This window comes from Cornus florida, unplaced genomic scaffold, assembly GCF_030987335.1.
Source record: "Cornus florida cultivar Cherokee Brave unplaced genomic scaffold, ASM3098733v1 CherokeeBrave_3.0.0_Hap2_Chr06, whole genome shotgun sequence".
NCBI classification, from domain to species: domain Eukaryota; kingdom Viridiplantae; phylum Streptophyta; class Magnoliopsida; order Cornales; family Cornaceae; genus Cornus; species Cornus florida.
In genome coordinates, this window is record NW_026775576.1 from 5,765,568 (window position 1) to 5,787,503 (window position 21,936).

Below are 21,936 nucleotides of genomic sequence, written 5' to 3' on the forward strand. Positions count from 1 at the left end.
CATCATGATAACATGCAAGTTCCATTAGGCATGCCAAGGCCATTCATTCATCCACCACAACAACAAGGCCAAGTTCCATTAGGAATGTCAAGGCCAATCTATGTTCCATCACCTCCCATCATTCAAGGCAATCAAGGTGCCCGTGTTGCACCTCCAATTGCCAATCCTCCCCTTGCTTTAAGAGATCACTATGTGCCTAATGAATATAATGCACCCACATGCATTCAATTGCCACCATTTAGAGCACACCACTATGAAATCAAGCCACAAACCATTCAAATGCTTCCTAACTATCATGGACTTCCAAGTGAAGAACCTTACAAGCATTTGGATGAGTTTTTTGAAGTATGTTCCACCGTAAAATACACAGACATGTCGAAAGAGGTCTTAAGGCTTAAACTTTTTCCATTCACCCTTAAAGACAAGGCAGAATATTGGTTTAACAATCTTAGGCCTTTTTCAATATCTTCTTGGGCAGAAATGCAACAAGAGTTCTTGAAGAAGTACTATCCGGTTTCTAAAACCAATGCCATGAGAACTTCAATGAAGGAATTTTCACATGGGGATGGGGAAACATTTCATGAGGTATAGGAATGCTTTAATGAATTACTTAGGAAGTGTCCACATCATGACATACCCAAATGGCAATTAGTTCAATATTTCTTTGAGAGCTTATCGGATTATTACAAGGGCATGGTTGATGCTTCCATGGGTGGCTCTTACATTGATAGGCATGAGGATGATATGTGGCGTCTTTATGAGAGCATGAGTGAAAATTCTTTGCATCGTACTTTATCTTCGAAGAATGGTAGAAATTCTAGTGGTAGGAAGAGTGTTGGCTTACATCAAGTCGACCACTCCAATGAAATTGCCGCCGAAATGAAATCATTATCTCAAAGGTTTGATCAACCAAAACTCGGCGAATCAAGTGTCTTCCTTCCCTAACCATTATCATCATGCATCTAATGAGAGATGTATGATTTGTTCAAGTATTTCACATTCTAATTCCAATTGTCCCTATGGACATGTGCAAAGTGAGCATCATGAAAAAACAAATGATGTTTTTGCTAATCAAAGGGAACAATCCTTATAGCAATCACTATAATCCTAGTTGGAGGAATCACCCGAATTTCTCTTGGAAAAGCCAAGCAGAGGGCTCAAACCCTTCCCAAGGTGGTTTTCAAGGAAAGTACATTCCACCTCCACTACAAGGCCAAGGTTCCCAAGGTTTTAGATCATCATACCAATCACAAGGAAACCAATTTTCTAATTCTCATTTTCCTAATCAACCATCATATTCCCAAGGAAATGTTAGAAGTCCCACTTTTAAAGAGAAAGTTTTGACCGCTTTGGACACTTTAGAGGCAAACACATAATTACTTCATTCTCACTCTCAATCCATTGCTAAGCTAAAAACCCAAGTGGGGCAAATAGCTAGTACTTTAAATGCGAGAGAAAGGAAAAATGCCTTTAAATACCCTACAAAAGCAACAATGTGTTGTGGAGACTCATTCCTCATCGAAAGGTCACACAATAGAGCATGTCAATGCGGTGACTACCTTGAGAAGTGGAAAGATTGTGGACAACCAAGTGGGTATGTCTAATCAATACAGTGAACCAGTGCAACCACAAGTTGACACTTGTCCCGTTTCATATCCTATTACTCCTTCATTGCATGTGCATGACCATATAAATGAGAATATGTTGAGAAGTGATTTGAAAAGTGATTTTGAAAAGAAAGATTTGCAAAATGATTTGAAAATTTCTTGTGTTGAAGAGACTTCAAAGAAAATTTCTGAAAAGGTTTTTGAACTAAAAGCTCCATTCCCAGATGCCTTAAAAGGATCCATTTCAAATGACAAGCAAAAGACCAAAGTAAATGAAATCATGGAAGTGTTTAGGCAAGTGAAAGTCAATCTTCTAATTTTGGATGCAATCAAGCAAATTCTGGCTTATGCCAAATTCTTGAAAGACTTGTGCACCCAAAAGAGGAAGAACAAAAGCCAAGCACCTAGAAAAGTGGTCTTAACTGAGCAAGTAAGCTCAATTTTGCAGCATAACACTCTACCAAAGTTTAAGGACCCCGGTTCACCAACCACTTCATGTATCATTGGTGATCATATCATTAATCGGGCTCTTCTTGACCTAGGAGCAAGTGTTAATCTTCTTCCATACTCGATATATGTCAAATTAGGCTTAGGAGACTTGAAACCGACGTCGGTAGTTTTACAACTTGCCGACTGACCAATCAAAAAGCCTAAGGGTATCATTGAGGACGTCTTGATTAAAATTGATAAATTCTACTTTCTCATTGATTTCATTGTCATTGACACGGAACCGGTCCTAAATCCTAAGAGCCAAATTCCCGTTATCCTTGGCCGTCCTTTCTTGGCAACCGCGAATACCAACATTAATTGTAGGGCGGGGATAATGAATATTTCATTTGGCCACATGAAGGTAAAGTTGAATATTTTAAATCCAACCCCCCAACTCATTTGACAAGCATGAAGTGATTAATGTTGTAGAGAAATGTCATGACCTGAAAAGTGAAGGAATTGAGTTTTTGTGTGAGACCAAAGTTTCAAAAAGTCCATCTTCAACCATGAAACCAAAGAAATTTGTTTCAAAATCTTGTTTTGAAAGGGCGTAGAAGCCCAAAGATTGTCCTGACCAAGGACCGAAAACTTCTTTTGAGCTTAATCCAACAAGTTCCTTAAAGAACCATTTGTTGGGTGGAGTTCAAAGCACTTATCACTCCATAAAGGAGGAGATGCACTACAAGATTTTTAATCCGAGCTGAAAGAGCCCAACGTCTTACTAGAGACGTAAAAGGCTAGTAAGACATTTCGTAGGGTGTCAAAACCCTATTCCTTCCTCATTTCTATCTTTAATTTCATTTCTTGCAAAGTCTAGATATTGGCTTTGGGTTCATATGCATTACTAGGAACTGTGATTAGGATTGCATGCACTTTTATGTTGAAATTGAGCATTTTGCAAAAGTTCGATCGATCTCAAAATTAGTTCGATCGATCAAACTTGCCACCTATATCAAACCTGCATCCAAATCACTCTCTGTCCAATGGTTCGAACAAAACCTGCATATTTCAGCTCTCTGTCCCATCGTTCGAACTTGTTCCTAGATTGATCTAAACTTCTTCGATCGATCCAACTTCATCTTGGATCGATCTGCAGTTCCAACACTTAGAAAAATTTTGAACCTACATCCACCTGCATCCAAAAGCCTCTCTGTCTCATCGATCGAACATTTCTTCAATTCTATGCATTTTCGATCGATCGAAGGTATTCTGTGATCGATCTTGGGGAGATCGATCTTTGTTCTTTGTTTTTCAATTTTGACTTTGTTTTAAATTTCAAAAATTCCAAAAAAATATTTATATTTTTTTTTATTTTCCAATATATATATATATATATTTATAAAAAAAATAAAATAAAAAAAAATCATAAATCATAAAAATACTTTGTCACTTAAGAGGAGAGATCGATGTCAGTTCGATCGATCTGAGATTCAGTTCGATCGATCAAACTGGCAAGGGAATGTTTTTAAAATTGATTCAGGGTTATTCGATCGATTTAACTTGAACCGATCTCAGACCCCCATTTCCCCTTCGCCGCTGCATCCCGACTCTTCCCCATCTCCGGCGAGACTCCGGCGAGCATCCCGTGTGTCGAATCACTCTCTCTCCTCTCGGATCTTAACTTGTATCTCACTCCCCTTCGCATCTCCACTTCTCTCTTCGCTCTAGTAACTTCTCTCTTCCCTCTTCGCATCTCCACTTCTATCACCACAGGGGCAGGCCGAGTTTGGATGATGAGGCAGGTCCATCTCAAGCCCAGGAGCCCACTCCACCTCAGTCTCCAGTTGACAGCCGTCTACTGTCTTCAGACGAAACATCTTCTTCACAGGATGATGCTGAGGTTGAGCACATACCATTTCCACCACCACAGCCAACTCAGCCAGCCTAGGAGTTAGACCAGCCATTACGAAGATACTCACGCCTTCGAGTGGCGCATGAGTCAGTTTTCGACACAGATTTCTTTTCTTGATCGGTTCTTACCGGGTCAGCATGTGATGATATCGTCAGATAGGGCATCTCAGCCATACTAGCCCCTGTCTCATACCCAGTGTACCCGAGGTTGGTCCGGATGTTCTACCAAAACCTCCAGCCTGCCCCGAGTAACCTGGTGGAGCTGTGGACCACCACTGATGGCTACCCGATCCGCATCACTGTGGAGACATTGTCCAGATCTTGCCAGTGTCCACACGTCTGCCCTCTAAAGCTACAAGACACATATCCCACTCTTTACAAGCCCATTTATGCAGACATGGCCGTTTTACTCACAGGTCACTATGCCAGTGGCAAGACCTATACCACCCGGACCTATCTTCCAGATGACCTGTGGTTTTTTGACTCTATCCTATTCCGTAGCATCTTTATGGCCAGCAATATGACACAGAGGCGTGGCGACTATTTGATAGCTGTGTAGGCATTCTATACAGGGCATTGGTTATCTATTCCAACGTTCATCTGAAGCGTCATGATGAAGCTGTATGTCAACCACATCAGCAAGCTATGCCCAAAAAGGGCTAAGTATCTTCCATTTAGCCATCACATCACCCAGATTCTACGAGACCAGCGTTATCACTTCCAGCCACAGGAGCAGACTGAGTCTAGGGCCTGTTCCTTTAAGAAGAAGAACTGGGATAAGAGCTGCAATGCTGATCGGTTGGTCAATTAACATCAACCTTCGCAATAGCACGAATCATTGTTAAATAGGGCTATTGGTCGGGTAAGTCGAACCACTGGGACTGCGCTAGTCTTACGGCAACCTTAGTGTCTAGAATCTTTCTAGAATGATGAAGGGTTTATAAAGGTTTTGTTGTTTGTCACTTAAGCTAAGAATATTGAAATTGCATAAATTAGAAACTTGCAAGAATTAAAAAGAAATGAAATACAAGTAGAGAAAAACTAGGGAAATGAATCCGCTCCAACCCTATACAAATTCTAGATTGAGATTAAATTGGGAAAATCAACATAAATGATGGTCATGACACATAACAACCCTTGGTTGCTATACTATCCTCAAGAGGTTCATTAAATCAAAAACAAGAATAATCCATCAAAGATTCACATGCTTGAACTACCTAAACTAGGGTGTAGTCTTCAACATGCTCCCTAAGCCAAAGATTATCAAGCCCTTAATTAAATGATGAGAGCACACAAAGTTAAGAATCAAGTATAAACCATCAAAGGGCATCCTAAGCAATGATTTATCAAAGTTCTCAAACTCCATGCCATTAAAACCATTCTATGATCTAACTTCCATTGTCACTATGGAAATGCAAGCAATATGATTAGGAAGAGAAACCATCTAAGACAAGATGAATAGCTCAAAATAATCATGTATAGACATTAGAATTCATTACAACACATATGATGCTCTAGATCATAAAATCACCAACAATAATACATTGAAATCCCAAAAGTAAAATCTACACTAGAACATGCTTACAAGGGAGGGGCTTCATCACCTCCCTAGAGAAGATTTAGTTACCCATAGGAGCAATGGAAGAAGGAAGAAGCTTGAAGACCTCCTCCATTTTCGTGCTCCCTTCTTCAAGCTTGAAGAACTCTATCTCTTTGCCCTCTTCTCTCTCTTCTAATCTTATAGAATATGGGATAATGATATGTGTGGCCTTCCTTGCCTTATCTCCTTCAACAAAGCTCTCTCTCTCCTCCAAAAAACATCCCCAACCACCTCATAAAGAAGTAAGTAGAAAATGAGGAAACCAATGCACAAGTGGCTGCCAAAATGAGAATTCCCAAAGGCAATTCTGCCCCAAATTCGAGCACTCTAAGCAAGGCCTCGAGCGCTCGAATTTAGTGTAAAAATGCCCATGCTTCACTTGCTCCGCCCAGACCTACTTTGGTTAAACAGCCATAACTTTACGCTCCAAACTCCGAATGACGAACTGTTTAAAGATTTGGAGAGCTGATTCAGAGCTTTAAAAACTTCATGTTTTGATGAAGACCCAAATCTCAAGTCTGGTTGGTCGAAAATGGGGAGAAAGGCAGTACTTCAGTGCTGCCAGGCAGTTCTGCGCACCTCTGGTAACAAGGCCATAACTCTCTGCTCCGAGCTCCGAATGATGAACCGTTTGAAGATTTAGAAAGCTAATTCAGAGCTCTAAATATTTCATGTTATGATGGAAGTCCAGTTCTCGAGCTTTCTGGCTCAAAATGGTGAGCAAAGTCCTAACTCCACTGCTGATCTCGTGAAGCAATCTGCCCTAATTTCGAGCACTCGAAATTAGGCCTCGAGCACTCAAAAATTGGCCAGAATGCCCTATGCTTGGTTTGCTCATCCCGGACCTACTTTGGTAAAACGGCCATAACTTTGTGCTCTAAACTCCAAATGATGAACCGTTTGAAGATTTGGAAAGCTAATTCAGATCTCTAAAAACTTCATGTTTTGGTGGAGATCCAATTCTCAAGGATGATTGGTCGAAAATGAAGATCAAGGCAGAATTTCATTGCTGCCAGGCAGTTCTGCGCACCTCTGGTAACAAGGCCATAACTCTCTGGTCCGAGCTCCGAATGACGAACTTCTTGAAGATTTGGAAAGCTGATTCAGAGCTCTAAATATGCCATTTTATAATGGAAGTCCAGTTCTCGAGTTTGCAAGGTCAAAATGGTGAGCAAAGTCCTGACTCCACTGCTGCCAGAAATTCAGAATTGTGCCTTTTGATGGCCAAAACTCCACAAAGCCTTGATCTTGTTCCATTTTGGCCAATGAACCTGAAAATGCATAAAAACATAGAAATGAAGATAATCTACATAAATTAACATACAACGGACTTTACTAATGCAATTTAGGGCGCTTGAATATATAATATTCGGCGCTTATCACACCCCCAAACTTACATTTTGCTAGTCCCTTAGCAAAACTACAATGAATACTTCAACGAAAAGACAACCATGGGCATGCTACTACAAAAATATCATCCATGGTAAAATGAGATAGATACATAGCTCAAATACAACTTGAAACAGACAAAAACTGGAGATGGGGTCATTGGGAAAACTACCTTGCATATATGAAGCATTGATACAAAAATTGGCTAAATACATTTCCACATACATGCATCAACATCAAAGTCTATATAAATAACTCAATTATCATCTCTTGAATGGAAATCAACTCTAGCTTCAGTGAAAATGAATTGGATTCTCAACATGCGGCTTTTACTTTCTTTTCCAATTCCAAAGCACAAGTTTTCAAATCATTGAATTCCCCTTTAAATGAGGTCCCTAAGGCATGATTTTATTTACAAGACAACTTTTATTGCTTGTTGACAATTTATTGTAACTCATAAGCGAAACATAGAATGGTTGTGCAATGCTGAAGTCCCTTAAGCTTTCTAACCAACCTATGTAGCAAGCGTTAGGCCAACAACTCCCAAACCAGATGGCTTTAGGGTGTTAAGTGTAGAGACACTCCATAGGGCTTAATAGCTCAAGTTGGAAAGGCTACGAACTCCAACGAACCATGTTTATTACTAGTTTATTTTTTTGAATGACCGTGCAATGTTTAAGTCCCTTAAGCTTTCTAACCAACCCCTGTAGCAAGCGTTAGGCCAACAACTCCCAAACCAGACGGTTTTAGGGTGCTAAGTGTAGAGACACTCCTAGGGCTTAATAACTCGAGTTGGAAAGGCTACGAACGTCAACTGATCATTATTTTCTTTCTTTCTAAGTTTTTTTTTTTTTTTTTTTTTAGATTCATGCCAAAAGTATTCATCCATTAGGTTCATCAAATCAGATTAACTAGGGCAAGGTCAAGGTCAATCAAGTTGCATGCCTCACAGTTAAGTTTCCAATGTGCATCTGTGCATTGTGAAGCTTAAAAGAGTGTCAAATCCAGCGAGAATTTAATTGAGACATTTATACAGACTAATTTGAATCTACATGATCATTTTAACTCAAATTTTCTTTATTTTCAAAAATATCAGCTGCTTCTATACACAAAGTTTTAAACATATGCTTTCATCTCCAACAGGTTTCAAATTCCATTATCATTGCTTAGCAAAAATGTAAAACCAAAAATACATAAATGCACCCCCAAACTTGAATGTCACATTGTCCTCAATGTGAGAAGACAAGTAAATCAAAATAAGCGCAAAGAGGGTAAAAGAACAATAATACCAAGTGGAGTGACGACGACGTAGATGTTCAGCCATGTGAGTGCGCAACGGCGTCCCCCAAACTTGGACATGAAGACCTATCAAGACAGAACTAATGTACACAGGTGAAAGCATAGGTCTCTTAAGAAAAAAATCAAAACAGAAATGAAAACACTAAGACGAATGTGATTGCAAGGTAAAAATCCATACAAAATACAAATTGGCACATATGAGTCATAAGTGTAAAATGGAAAACAAAACAATGCCAAAAGCCGTGCATTTTTTTTTTTTGAATGGCATGCATGAGGGTGTTGTGGAGGAATTGAGGATGGGGTTGATTGAGTGCGAAGGGTGGTGGGTGGTTAGGGAGTGAAGGTGCCGATAGAGAGATAGTGGCATGTATGGTGGGGTGAGGTGAGGAAGATGGTTTGCAGGTGAGGGAGATGGGGAAGATGGTTGATGCCGAGAGGTGGTAAGGGTGATGGTTTGGTGAGGTGAGTTGTGAGAGATGAGGGCTCGGGTGAGGGAGGAAGAGAAGTTGGTTCACACTTCGAGCACTCGAAATGGGACCTCGAGTGCTCGAAGTCTTGGCAGTGAGTTCGGGTGTGAGCTTCAAACAAGCTCGAGCACTCAAGAGGGAAGTGAGAGGGCTCGGGTGAGGGCTTCAAGCAAGGTGGTAAGAAATTCGAGCACTCGAAATGGGTTCTTCGAGTGCTCGAAGGACATGCAGTGAGTGAGGGAGGGAAGCTGCATGGTGGAAACTTGGTTTGAGAGAGAGAGAAGGTTTAAGGTTGAGGGGTGATGGTTGCTGGGTTGCCGAGAATGGGAGAGATGGTGAGGTGAAGGGGTTGTGGGTTGGTTGGAGGTTGGTGGAGAGGATGGGGTGAAGAGGTTGGTTGATGATGGGAAGGTTGCTTGGTTTGTTGCATGGTGGGCATGTTGGCTAGGCTCGAGCACTCCAAATGGGAGCTAGAGTGCTCGAGCTTGGGGCAGAGAGATTGGCAAGATGTGGAGGGATGTCGAGCACTCGAAATGCCAATTCAAGTGCTCGAAATTGGATCAGTAAGCTCGGGAAAATGAAGAGGCTTACATTTCGAGCACTCAAAAATGGACTTAGAGCGCTCGAAATACAAGCAGTAGCCTCGGAATGGTTTTGTGCAAGCTTCATAGAGCTTTTGAGCACTCCAAAGAGGAAATAGAGTGCTCGAAATGAAGGCAGTAGCATTGAGGTTGAGAGATGAACTTTTGCATGCATTGTAACATTATGTAGTGAGGTTGAGAGATGAACTTTGCATGTCATTCCATTAGGTGCCTCATTCTTATGCATTGTGAATGTATACATGATCAACTGAGAGCTGAAGAATTGATAAAACCTTGCAACATGCTTCCAAATCAAGGCATGGATGGATTATTTTCACCTTGCATGCATGGAAAATAATGAAACATTGCAAATTAATACAATCCAATGCATGGATGGATAATTGTCAAACTCTACACTTCATTGCAATGCAAGGAAAATTTTGAAAATTTTTCAGATTGTGCAATTTTCCTCCAATGAACTTCATTCCATTCCATGGAAAATTTTGAAAATTTTGTTTTTAAACTTTGCAGTTTTTTTTTTTTTTTCAAACTTTGCAATCATCTCAAATGCATGGAAATATTTTTTTGTTTAAACTTTGCAACTCCATTTTAATTCAATGCATGGAAAAATTTAAACTTTGCACTTTCATTCCAATGTAATGCATGGATGGAAAATTTTGAAAACTTTTCAACTTCTTTCTAATGCATGGACAATTTGGAAAGTTTTTCAAAATGTAGCACCTTTCCAACGCATGGATGATTTTGAGAAACTATGATCCAACAATGCATTGAAGATGAGAGGCTATGCATGTGAGTGCCATGTCGAAAGTCCGAGAAAATTGCCTGATAGAGCCAGAAACTTCCGGGAATGAAAACAAGAGTGGAGAAGGTCTAAGAAGTCAGTCTAAAAATGTGGAACACAACTTAAGATAGTTCCAGAGAAAGTTAAATTTTGGCATTTCTTAACCATTTCCTATAAAATTTCATGGCTCAGGCAATTGATCATTAGGGAGGCATTGAAGTCGAAAGAATTGCTCCCCAAGGGTGCTAAATTTAACGTCGATAGCTAGACGCACCGAGATCAGGTTAGTCCTCCTTACCCTATACCATGTCTCTCTAGAGAGTCATAGGTCCCCAAATAGGATAATTCTTTTAAAAGTGGAAGAGGAAGACTTTGAAGACAAAAGTGGAAAAGAGGTAACGGAAAGACCTCAACCCACTCTTCTTTCTCAATGAAGAACTTTGGACTATGGGGCTGATTTGGATTATGGGAAGATGGATCAAGTGAGGGCACACCTAGCAAAGGGTTTTGAAAAATCATATTTAGCATGGGAATGCCCGGAGAATTGTCCTTCAAACTTTCAACATCCTCCCCACACTTATCCGGTGGTTCGGGCTCAACAGTTTGAGATAACTCAAGTGAGGGAATGGGATGAGATGCAAGCTCCCAAGAAAGAGATACATTTGATGTTGACAAAGGAAAAGAATGAATATGTGGATGAATATTAAGCAAAGAATTCACCTCTGAAATGGAATTGTCAACATTAAAATCCTCACAATTGAAATGAGCCAAACAAGCTTTTAGAGGATCCTCCATTAAAGGAGGTGCATCAAGCAAAGGATTATGTAGGGGCTGTTTTGGAGTAGGGTAGACAATCTCTACATCATTATTTTTCCCATTTTGAACCACAATTGCTTCATTTTGATGTGTGGCAACACTTTGATCTTTAACCACCATTTCATCATTTTCACATGTAACAACCACTTGATCATTCTCATGATGAAAGTTACTAGGAGTAATCTCATCATTCATAGAATTTTCTTTTGGATTGGCCATAAATTCAAATGAAAATGTCTCCTCCTCTTCATGATTTTTAGCATTAATCCTTTGTTGAATTTGAGATATTTGGTCATCTATCATTGCACTAACTTGGGACTGGTGATATGGTACCACTTGATTGATAGACTCTACTGTGGATTGCATGCTAGCAAGGGAAGCCAATAGTTGATTGTTGGAGTCCATCATTTGCGTGTGCATAGACTCCATCATTTGTTTGTTAGCAACAATTAGCTCATCCAATGGAGACGGTGGAAAAGGAGAAGAGGGCGGGAAAGGATGATCATTGGGTTGAAAAGGTTGCATATGAGATTGTGGGGTTGAATTTCCTATGTCATGCCACAAGAAGTTTTGTTGGTCTCCCCAACCCGAGTTATAACCATTGAAGTATGGATCACTACCCGGTTCAGAGAAATTTTCATTTGGTTGCTCTAGATAGAAGTCCGAGAATTGTCTCGTTGGAAGACATTCTCTTGTATGATGTGTATGACTAGAGCAAAATGCACAAAACTCATGTGGTGTGTAGAATTGAGTTGGAAGATAACTATTCTCCATCTAGGAGTAATTCAACAACACACAAAGCAATCAACACAACACTTCATCACCATAACCTCCACATACAATGTTCCCATTCTCCTCAATTATCAAGACAAAAAATGTAAATGGCCACGACAAGGACCAATGCTTGAATACGAAATTTAAAACAATTGAAATAGCCTCGACAAGGGCTTGCAATTTAATTACTTCTAAGCTTAACACATGCACGATATTCACAATTCGAAACTAGAAGTCACGAGACTTACCTGGGGTCCTCTATACTTACAATTTGCTAGCATTCCCACGGCGAGCTTCGAGTTCCTAGAATCTCACTTACAACACAAAAAAGGTTAAACCACACAAGAAATATTCACAAAACACAGTATTCACAATCAAACTAAATTTAACCCTAGAACCTTGGTCGCTAAACCGTTTGCAGTCCCCGGCAACGGCGCCAAAAATTGATCGGTTGGTCAATTAACATCAACCTTCGCAATAGCACGAATCATTGTAAAATAGGGCTATTGGTCGGGTAAGTCGAACCACTGGGACTGCGCTAGTCTTACGGCAACCTTAGTGTCTAGAATCTTTCTAGAATGATGAAGGGTTTATAAAGGTTTTGTTGTTTGTCACTTAAGCTAAGAATATTGAAATTGCATAAATTAGAAACTTGCAAGAATTAAAAAGAAATGAAATACAAGTAGAGAAAAACTAGGGAAATGAATCCGCTCCAACCCTATACAAATTCTAGATTGAGATTAAATTGGGAAAATCAACATAAATGATGGTCATGACACATAACAACCCTTGGTTGCTATACTATCCTCAAGAGGTTCATTAAATCAAAAACAAGAATAATCCATCAAAGATTCACATGCTTGAACTACCTAAACTAGGGTGTAGTCTTCAACATGCTCTCTAAGCCAAAGATTATCAAGCCCTTAATTAAATGATGAGAGCACACAAAGTTAAGAATCAAGTATAAACCATCAAAGGGCATCCTAAGCAATGATTTATCAAAGTTCTCAAACTCCATGCCATTAAAACCATTCTATGATCTAACTTCCATTGTCACTATGGAAATGCAAGCAATATGATTAGGAAGAGAAACCATCTAAGACAAGATGAATAGCTCAAAATAATCATGTATAGACATTAGAATTCATTACAACACATATGATGCTCTAGATCATAAAATCACCAACAATAATACATTGAAATCCCAAAAGTAAAATCTACACTAGAACATGCTTACAAGGGAGGGGCTTCATCACCTCCCTAGAGAAGATTTAGTTACCCATAGGAGCAATGGAAGAAGGAAGAAGCTTGAAGACCTCCTCCATTTTCGTGCTCCCTTCTTCAAGCTTGAAGAACTCTATCTCTTTGCCCTCTTCTCTCTCTTCTAATCTTATAGAATATGGGATAATGATATGTGTGGCCTTCCTTGCCTTATCTCCTTCAACAAAGCTCTCTCTCTCCTCCAAAAAACATCCCCAACCACCTCATAAAGAAGTAAGTAGAAAATGAGGAAACCAATGCACAAGTGGCTGCCAAAATGAGAATTCCCGAAGGCAATTCTGCCCCAAATTCGAGCACTCTAAGCAAGGCCTCGAGCGCTCGAATTTAGTGTAAAAATGCCCATGCTTCACTTGCTCCGCCCAGACCTACTTTGGTTAAACAGCCATAACTTTACGCTCCAAACTCCGAATGATGAACCGTTTAAAGATTTGGAGAGCTGATTCAGAGCTTTAAAAACTTCATGTTTTGATGAAGACCCAAATCTCAAGTCTGGTTGGTCGAAAATGGGGAGAAAGGCAGTACTTCAGTGCTGCCAGGCAGTTCTGCGCACCTCTGGTAACAAGGCCATAACTCTCTGCTCCGAGCTCCGAATGATGAACCGTTTGAAGATTTAGAAAGCTAATTCAGAGCTCTAAATATTTCATGTTATGATGGAAGTCCAGTTCTCGAGCTTTCTGGGTCAAAATGGCAAGCAAAGTCCTAACTCCACTGCTGATCTCGTGAAGCAATCTGCCCTAATTTCGAGCACTCGAAATTAGGCCTCGAGCACTCGAAAATTGGCCAGAATGCCCTATGCTTGGTTTGCTCATCCCGGACCTACTTTGGTAAAACGGCCATAACTTTGTGCTCGAAACTCCAAATGATGAACCGTTTGAAGATTTGGAAAGCTAATTCAGAGCTCTAAAAACTTCATGTTTTGGTGGAGATCCAATTCTCAAGGATGATTGGTCGAAAATGAAGATCAAGGCAGAATTTCATTGCTGCCAGGCAGTTCTGCGCACCTCTGGTAACAAGGCCATAACTCTCTGGTCCAAGCTCCGAATGACGAACTGCTTGAAGATTTGGAAAGCTGATTCAGAGCTCTAAATATGCCATTTTATAATGGAAGTCCAGTTCTCGAGTTTGCAAGGTCAAAATGGTGAGTAAAGTCCTGACTCCACTGCTGCCAGAAATTCAGAATTGTGCCTTTTGATGGCCAAAACTCCACAAAGCCTTGATCTTGTTCCATTTTGGCCAATGAACCTGAAAATACATAAAAACATAGAAATGAAGATAATCTACATAAATTAACATACAACGGACTTTACTAATGCAATTTAGGGCGCTTGAATATATAATATTCGGCGCTTATCAAATGCTCTTATCAAGAGTCTGAGTGATGATGTTGTCGAGGCAGCAGAGGATTTGGAGGCAGAGGAGCAAGCAGCAGCAGCAGCAGACCCGGCAGCGGATGATATACCGGTCAATCCGGCTGCCGTACATATGGACATTGATTTAGAGTAGCCTGCCAAGGATGCAGAGTAGCACTCTCTAGTTGGGTCACCTATTCACGATGCGGACCAGGCTCAGGATCATCATTCTCCCGCTCCAGTAGTACCTGAGGCTCCAGCATAGACACCCGACTTTAGAGAGCGACTCCAGGCTTTGGAGGATGCTGTAGTATCTATTCGCGCCGACATGGTCTCTCTCCGAGAGGATGCTGTCTCCATTAGAGCTGATATTGGTTCCCTCCGTACGGATGTCATGACCGAATTCAGAGATCTATCCAGAGACATACGCGGAGCGCGACCTGCCCGTCCTACCTCTTCTTCCTGATCTCTCTATCCCTTTCCTCCTATCATTTTATATATCTGTGATCTCCGTATATTTTTTATACTGTTATATTATTTTTCTAGCCGTGTCTGTCGGCTTTGACACTGGATGTACTGTACTTTTTTTATTTATTTATATATGTTTTCTGTATGGATGTCATATTTTCATATTCTTATAGCTATCTGTTTGACTTCAACAGGTGCATCGCAATGACTTTAGTGAGAGGGAGTATTGCCCAAAATTTTCAGGACCACCCCTATACCTCTCTCTATTTTTTTAGTTGTTATCCCATTTACACTTGCATGACCACTGTGCACTGTTATTATCCCTTTCGTTATCTAATGAGTTTATCCAAGTGCCAAATTTTAGGATCACAGTTAATCCCAAGTTTGGGGGGGACTATGCCACCCACTTTGGATACTTCTATCACGGCCATTCTTTGCCTTAATTGCATTGGTACACTCTTTCCTCTTGTTCTCTTTGCACATTGAGGACATTGTGCCATTTAAGTTTGGGGGTGATGTTGTTTTGCAATGTTTGTTTTTAAATTCAAAATTTTGAGCATGACTTGTGTATTTGAGATATTTTCTATGATTGGTCCATAACTAGCTATGATTTCGATCTTTTGAGGACTATATTACTTATAATTTAAAAGTTTTTTGACTTGAGAGTCCAATACTCCTTATATGCCTTGTGGATGCCATTTATGAGTAAATTTTTCGAAAGATTGATATCTTGCATGCATTTGTGGTCCACATCATCCTAATTTTGTGATTGTTTTGAGATTCGCTCTAGTATTCTACACTAGCACAGGCGCACACTAGCATTCATTTATGGGGTACATGCTTTATTGATTATTGAATTGGTTATATCATAATTGGGCTAGTAGTGCATTGAAAGCTTTCATTCTTAATAAAGGTGGATAACAACCCCTTTTCACTAAGTATTAAGTAGCCGGGATTCTAGCCTCATCAAGCACTGAACTTCTCGTGCCGAAAGGTGGAAGGCCCAAACTCTAGGTTAATAATTGAATGTTAACAAAAAAAAAAAAAAAAAAAAAAAAAAAAAAAAAAACAAGGACTTCTCCCCTTTTTGGGAGAAGTGGGAAATGATTAGATGGAGGTTGTTTTGATTTGTAGCCTAATTGATTTGAGCTTGTAAGTCCTTAGGGGTGTTTGAATGCCTATTGCCCTAAAGTCGTCTGGTTTGGGTGTCATTTACCTAACACTCGACCTCATGGATCACTAGAAAGCTTAATAGATCAACACATTGCACCATGCTTCCATCTTTGATCCTATTAAAAAAAAAAATAAAAAAATAAAAAAATAAAAAAATAACCGCACCTAGAACAATAAAGCTTTAATAAACGGTCCACTTTTTGTCTTGATGATCGGTACTAGATTTGTGTGCTAGTTTGAGGGTAAGGATGTCATCATTTCTTTAGTTGACTTAGATAGCAACACACTTGATGTCGGTCCACTCAAAAAGGATTCTAGAGTTGTTTTAATTTTCATGTTCATTTTCTTGATGTGTGGAGGACCATACTTGCTTGCTTGATGTTGAAATTTTGGGAGATTGCTTGGAAATATTTGAAAAATTGCATACTTGAGGTAGTTTTCTCCCAATGCATGTTTGCAATATTGGTGCCTCTTCTGAAAGAATGAGCTTAATGTTTGAGAGTATCATTTCTGGAAACCTTCACGAGACTTCACTCATCCACTAGGGGTAACCTAAGGGTTTAAAAGGCTTATTGCATATGCTAAATATAATCGTGTTTCCTACGAAAGTGGCGTTATCCATTTATTACTTTCTATTTCATAGTTGTATAGTTGCTCATTTCATTCCTTTACTTTCTAGTTCTTTGCTAGGGACTAGCAATATTTAAGTTTGGGGGTGTGATGAGCGCCGAAAAGTACGTATTTAAACCCCTTAAGCTTAGGTATTCTAGAACCTTTATCTATCTTAATTTCTCGTTTTGTATTGATTTCGTGTTATTTCCATTTTCATGTACCTATCCCCAAAATAAGCTAACTCAGCCAAATAAGAGCAGAAATGAAGCAATTCTGGGAGGAATCAAAGAAAGGAGCAAAGTAGAGTAAAGAGTGGAATTTCAGCAACTCCGATTGATCTCAAGAAAAGTTCGATTGATCCAACTTTCATTGATCTTAGCACTCTAAGATAGATCTAGGCCATGATGTCATCTTCAGAGATCCCACAAGTTCGATCGATCCAACATCATTTTCTGATCGATCAAACTTTCTTGTCCTTATCCACTTGCCAGATCTTATCCAGCGGTACCACCCTACCAACCACTTTTGTCTTTTTCCCAAAAATATCATCAAAATATCTCAGATTTGTTTTTATCCAAAAAGGCACCGCCATTGAGGATCGATCCAACTTTAATTCGATAGTTCTCAGCCATGTTCGATCGATCTCACCTCAAGTTAGTTCGATCGAACTTCCCAAATCCCGAGAAAAATCCAAATTCTAGCTCATTAAAAGTTGTCTCATATCCAATCATTAGAGGATTATTGGTGTACGAGCCCAGCTCATTTGGGGTGATTTTTGACCTACCTATATAAGGAATATAAGCCACTTTTACACATATACACTTACTTAGAGAAGATAATACTTAGTGAGGAAACAAAGGAGAGGAGGAGGCTAGAGACACCATTGGAGACTCTTCATCTACCAAGGAGCAGATTTCTTCCATGGAGCTTTCCCATGAGGGTTGGAGGTCATCATCTATGAGTGGCTAGACATCCTTTTAGGGCTAAAGTTAGCCCCAAGCATGCTTTCTACTTCTTGATTTAAGTATTTTTGAGGGGATTTGTATTGTGATTCATGTTTTGACCCTTATATATATATATATATATATATATATATATATATATATATATATATATATATATCTTGTTTATTCAATGATTTATGTGGTTTAATGCTTCCAATTGATCATTTCATTCTATCCATATGTCTATGTATGCTAGAAGAGATGTTCATGTGTTTGTCTCTATATCTTGTGTTATTAATGCATGTCTATGTGTATTGATGCTATAGATCTAGAGATTGTTAAGACATAGTGCTTAATGGCATGTTCTTGTGGTTTATTTGATGGTTCATACTCATTTCTTGATGGATTGTACCTCTCCCTTTGTTTAATTAGTTTAATTTCACGTCATTAGCTTAGTTGTAGTGTAGTTGTTAAATGGGAGGACAATCTATGTTTGTTGTTGATGTTCCATACTTATGAAAACAAGTAACATATATCTCTAACCTTGTGATGTGTTTGGATTGTGAGCTTAAAGAAAGGATTAATGGCTTAATTTGATATGTTGTGCTATCCTCCATGTTGTTTAGACAATATATACTTAATTTATCATCCATGCTTGTTGGAACAACCACACACACACACTTTGTTGCAATACATGTTCTTCCCCTCATTAATCATTCATTAAAGGTGTAGAAAAGGTATGCTTCGTGGTGATCTCTAAACCCCAAGATATCTCTCTCTTTTATTCTATCTATTGCATTATTGTTTACTTTAGTTTAATTTGCATCTAGTTTAATTGAACCAACCAACCACTATTTTGATCATTTGACCTACTAACCTTAATCTTGATTCCTCAACCTAGTACGACACCTCAATCCCTTGGGATGATCCCTTCTCACTCATACTACATAGTATAGGTGTTAAGTGGTTTATAAATTTAAATTATGGTGCCTTCTTGAAACTAATTTCCAAACTCAAAGTTTTGTGCATTGTTTTGTGCGCACGCCCTAAAAGACACCATAGTTTTTGGCGCCGTTGTCGGGGATTGATTGATTGGCAACGTCGTAATTGTGGAATCAATTAGGAATTAATACTCTTTTGATCGTGTCTTTACTTTGTTTTTAATTTTGGTTACTTATTGTGTTTGTTCTTGTTTGACTAGGAGCATTGGGCTAAGAAGGTAAACAAAGGAGTATTCCAAGTAAAGGAGCTAAGCAAGAAAGGAAAAAGGCTAAAATCATTATAAAAAAAAATTGCTAAGCTAAAAGCTAAAAATTTGGAGTTGAAGTGCTAAAGAACCTTTGTGAGCTTTTCCTTACTTAAACCCTTAGTTAAATCGTCGGCCCGCATGGAGGCTTGTATTTCACTTCTTAGATAAATCGTGAGCCCGCGTGGAGGCAATTTACTTTTCTTGCATATTGTTAAAGCATGGGAGTATAGGAACATTGTATGTGGAAGAAGTTTGTTGATTGTTGATTTGTTGTGAAGGTGAAGTGTTTGTCATTATTGCTTTTTGTGTTGCATTGTGCATGCATGGTCGTAGATCATTAAGACCCACTCTTGTCCCTTTAAATTTTCATCTTGAATCCATTGTTCGAAACCCTAGGGAAAGAGGTAGTTCTAGTCAATCCATTTCATCATTGGAAGGACACAATGAGGACCATGTGGAGGACCTTGGTCACATAGTCCAACAAGGTATCCTCCACCCCAATGTGCATCATGATAACATGCAAGTTCCATTAGGCATGCCAAGGCCATTCGTTCATCCACCATAACAAGAAGGCCAAGTTCCATTAGGAATGCCAAGGCCAATCTATGCTCCACCACCTCCCATCATTCAAGGCAATCAAGGTGCCCATGTTACACCTCCAATTGCCGATTCTCCCTTTGCTTTAAGAGATCACTATGTGCCTAATGAATATAATGCACCCACATGCATTCAATTGCCACCATTTAGAGCACACCACTATGAAATCAAGCCACAAACCATTCAAATGCTCCCTAACTATCATGGACTTCCAGGTGAAGAACCTTACAAGCATTTGGATGAGTTTATTGAAATATGTTCCACCGTGAAATACACGGACATGCTGGAAGAGGTCTTAAGGCTTAAACTTTCTCCATTCACCCTTAAAGACAAGGCAAAATATTGGTTTAACAATCTTAGGCCATTTTCAATAACTTTTTGGGCAGAAATTCAAGAAGAGTTCTTGAAGAAGTACTATCCAGTTTCTAAAACCAATGCCATGAGAACTTCAATTAGGTAATTTTCATATGGGGATGGGGAAACATTTCATGAGGCATGGGAATGCTTTAATGAATTACTTAGGAAGTGTCCACATCATGACATGCCCAAATGGCAATTAGTTCAATATTTCTTTGAGAGCTTATCGGATTATTACAAGGGCATGGTTGATGCTTCCATGGGTGGCTCTTACATTGATAGGCATGAGGATGACGTGTGGCGTCTTTATGAGAGCATAAGTGAAAATTCATTGCATTGTACTTTATCTTCGAAGAATGGTAGAAATTCTAGTGGTAGGAAGAGTGTTGGCTTACATCAAGTCAACCACTCCAATGAAATTGCCGCCGAAATGAAACCATTATCTCAAAGGTTTAATCAATTTTTAATCAACCAAAACTCGGCGAATTAAGTATCTTCCTTCCTTAACCATTCTCATCATGCATCTAATGAGACATGTATGACTTGTTCAAGTCTTTTACATTCTACTTCCAATTGTCCCCATAGACATGTGCAAAGTGAGCATCATGAACAAGTAAATGCTGTTTTTGCTAATCAATGGAACAATCCTTATGGAAATCACTATAATCCTAGTTGGAGGAATCACCCGAATTTCTCTTGGAAAAGCCAAGCGGAGGGCTCAAACCCTTCCCTAGGTGGTTTTCAAGGAAAGTATATTCCACCTCCACTACAAGGCCAAGTTTCCCAAGGTTTTAGATCATCATACCAATCACAAGGAAACCAATTTTCTAATTCTCATTTTCCTAATCAACCATCATATTCCCAAGGAAATGTTAGAAGTCCCGCTTTTGAAGAGAAAGTTTTGACCGCTTTGGGCACTTTAGAGGCAAACACATAATTACTTTATTCTCACTCTCAATCTATTGCTAAGCTAGAAACCCAAGTGGGGCAAATAGCTAGTACTTTAAATGCTAGAGAGAGGAAAAATGCCTCTGAATACCCCACAAAAGCAACAATATGTTGTGGAGACTCATTCCTGATCGAAAGGTCACACAATAGAGCATGTCAATGCGGTGACTACCTTGAGAAGTGGAAAGATTGTGGATAACCATGTGGGTATGTCTAATGAATAGAGTGAACCGGTGCAACCACAAGTTGACACCCGTCCCGTTTCATATCTTATTACTCCTTCATTGCATGTGCATGACCATATAAATGAGAATGTGTTGAAAAGTGATTTTGAAAAGAAAGATTTGCAAAAAGATTTGAAAACTTCTTGTATTGAAGCGACTTCAAGGAAAATTTCTACAAAGGTTTTTGAACCAAAAGCTCCATTCCCAGATGCCTTAAAAGGATCCATTTCAAATGACAAGGAAAAGGCCAAAGTAAATGAAATTATAGAAGTGTTTTGGCAAGTGAAAGTCAATCTTCCACTTTTGGATGCAATCAAGCAAATTCTGGCTTATGCCAAATTCTTGAAAGACTTGTGCACCCAAAAGAGGAAGAACAAAAGCCAAGCACCTAGAAAAGTGGTCTTAACCGAGCAAGTAAGCTTAATTTTGCAGCATAACACTCTACCAAAGTTTAAGGACCCCGGTTCACCTACCACTTCATGTATCATTGGTGATCATATCATTAATCGGGCTCTTCTTGACCTAGGAGCAAGTGTTAATCTTCTTCCATACTCGGTATATGTCAAATTAGGCTTAGGAGACTTGAAACCGACGTCGGTAGTTTTACAACTTGCCGACCGATCAATCAAAAAGCCTAGGGGTATCATTTAGGACGTCTTGATTAAAAGTGATAAATTCTTCTTTCTCGTTGATTTCGTTGTCATTGACACGGAACCGGTCCCAAATCCTAAGAGCCAAATTCCCGTTATCCTTAGCCGTCCTTTCTTGGCAACCGCGAATGCCAACATTAATTGTAGGACAGGGATAATGAATATTTCATTTGGCCATATGAAGGTAAAGTTAAATATTTTCAATCCAACCCCCAACTCATTTGATAAGCATGAAGAGATTAATGTTGCAGAGAAATGTCATGACCTTAAAAGTGAAGGAATTGAGTTTTTGTGTGAGACCAAAGTTTAAAAAAGTCCATATTCAACCTTGAAACCAAAGAAATTAGTTTCAAAATCTTGTTTTGAAAGGGCGTAGAAGCCCAAAGATTGTATTGACCAAGGACCGAAA

The 21,936-nt window shown here is 39.3% G+C and overlaps 2 pseudogenes; both read right to left on the minus strand.

Moving 5' to 3' along the window:
* Window positions 1–536: 536 nt before the first annotated feature.
* Window positions 537–635, minus strand: LOC132315397 (small nucleolar RNA R71; annotated as a pseudogene).
* Window positions 636–19,792: 19,157 nt separating this feature from the next.
* On the minus strand, window positions 19,793–19,891 carry LOC132315327 (small nucleolar RNA R71; annotated as a pseudogene).
* Window positions 19,892–21,936: the final 2,045 nt, after the last annotated feature.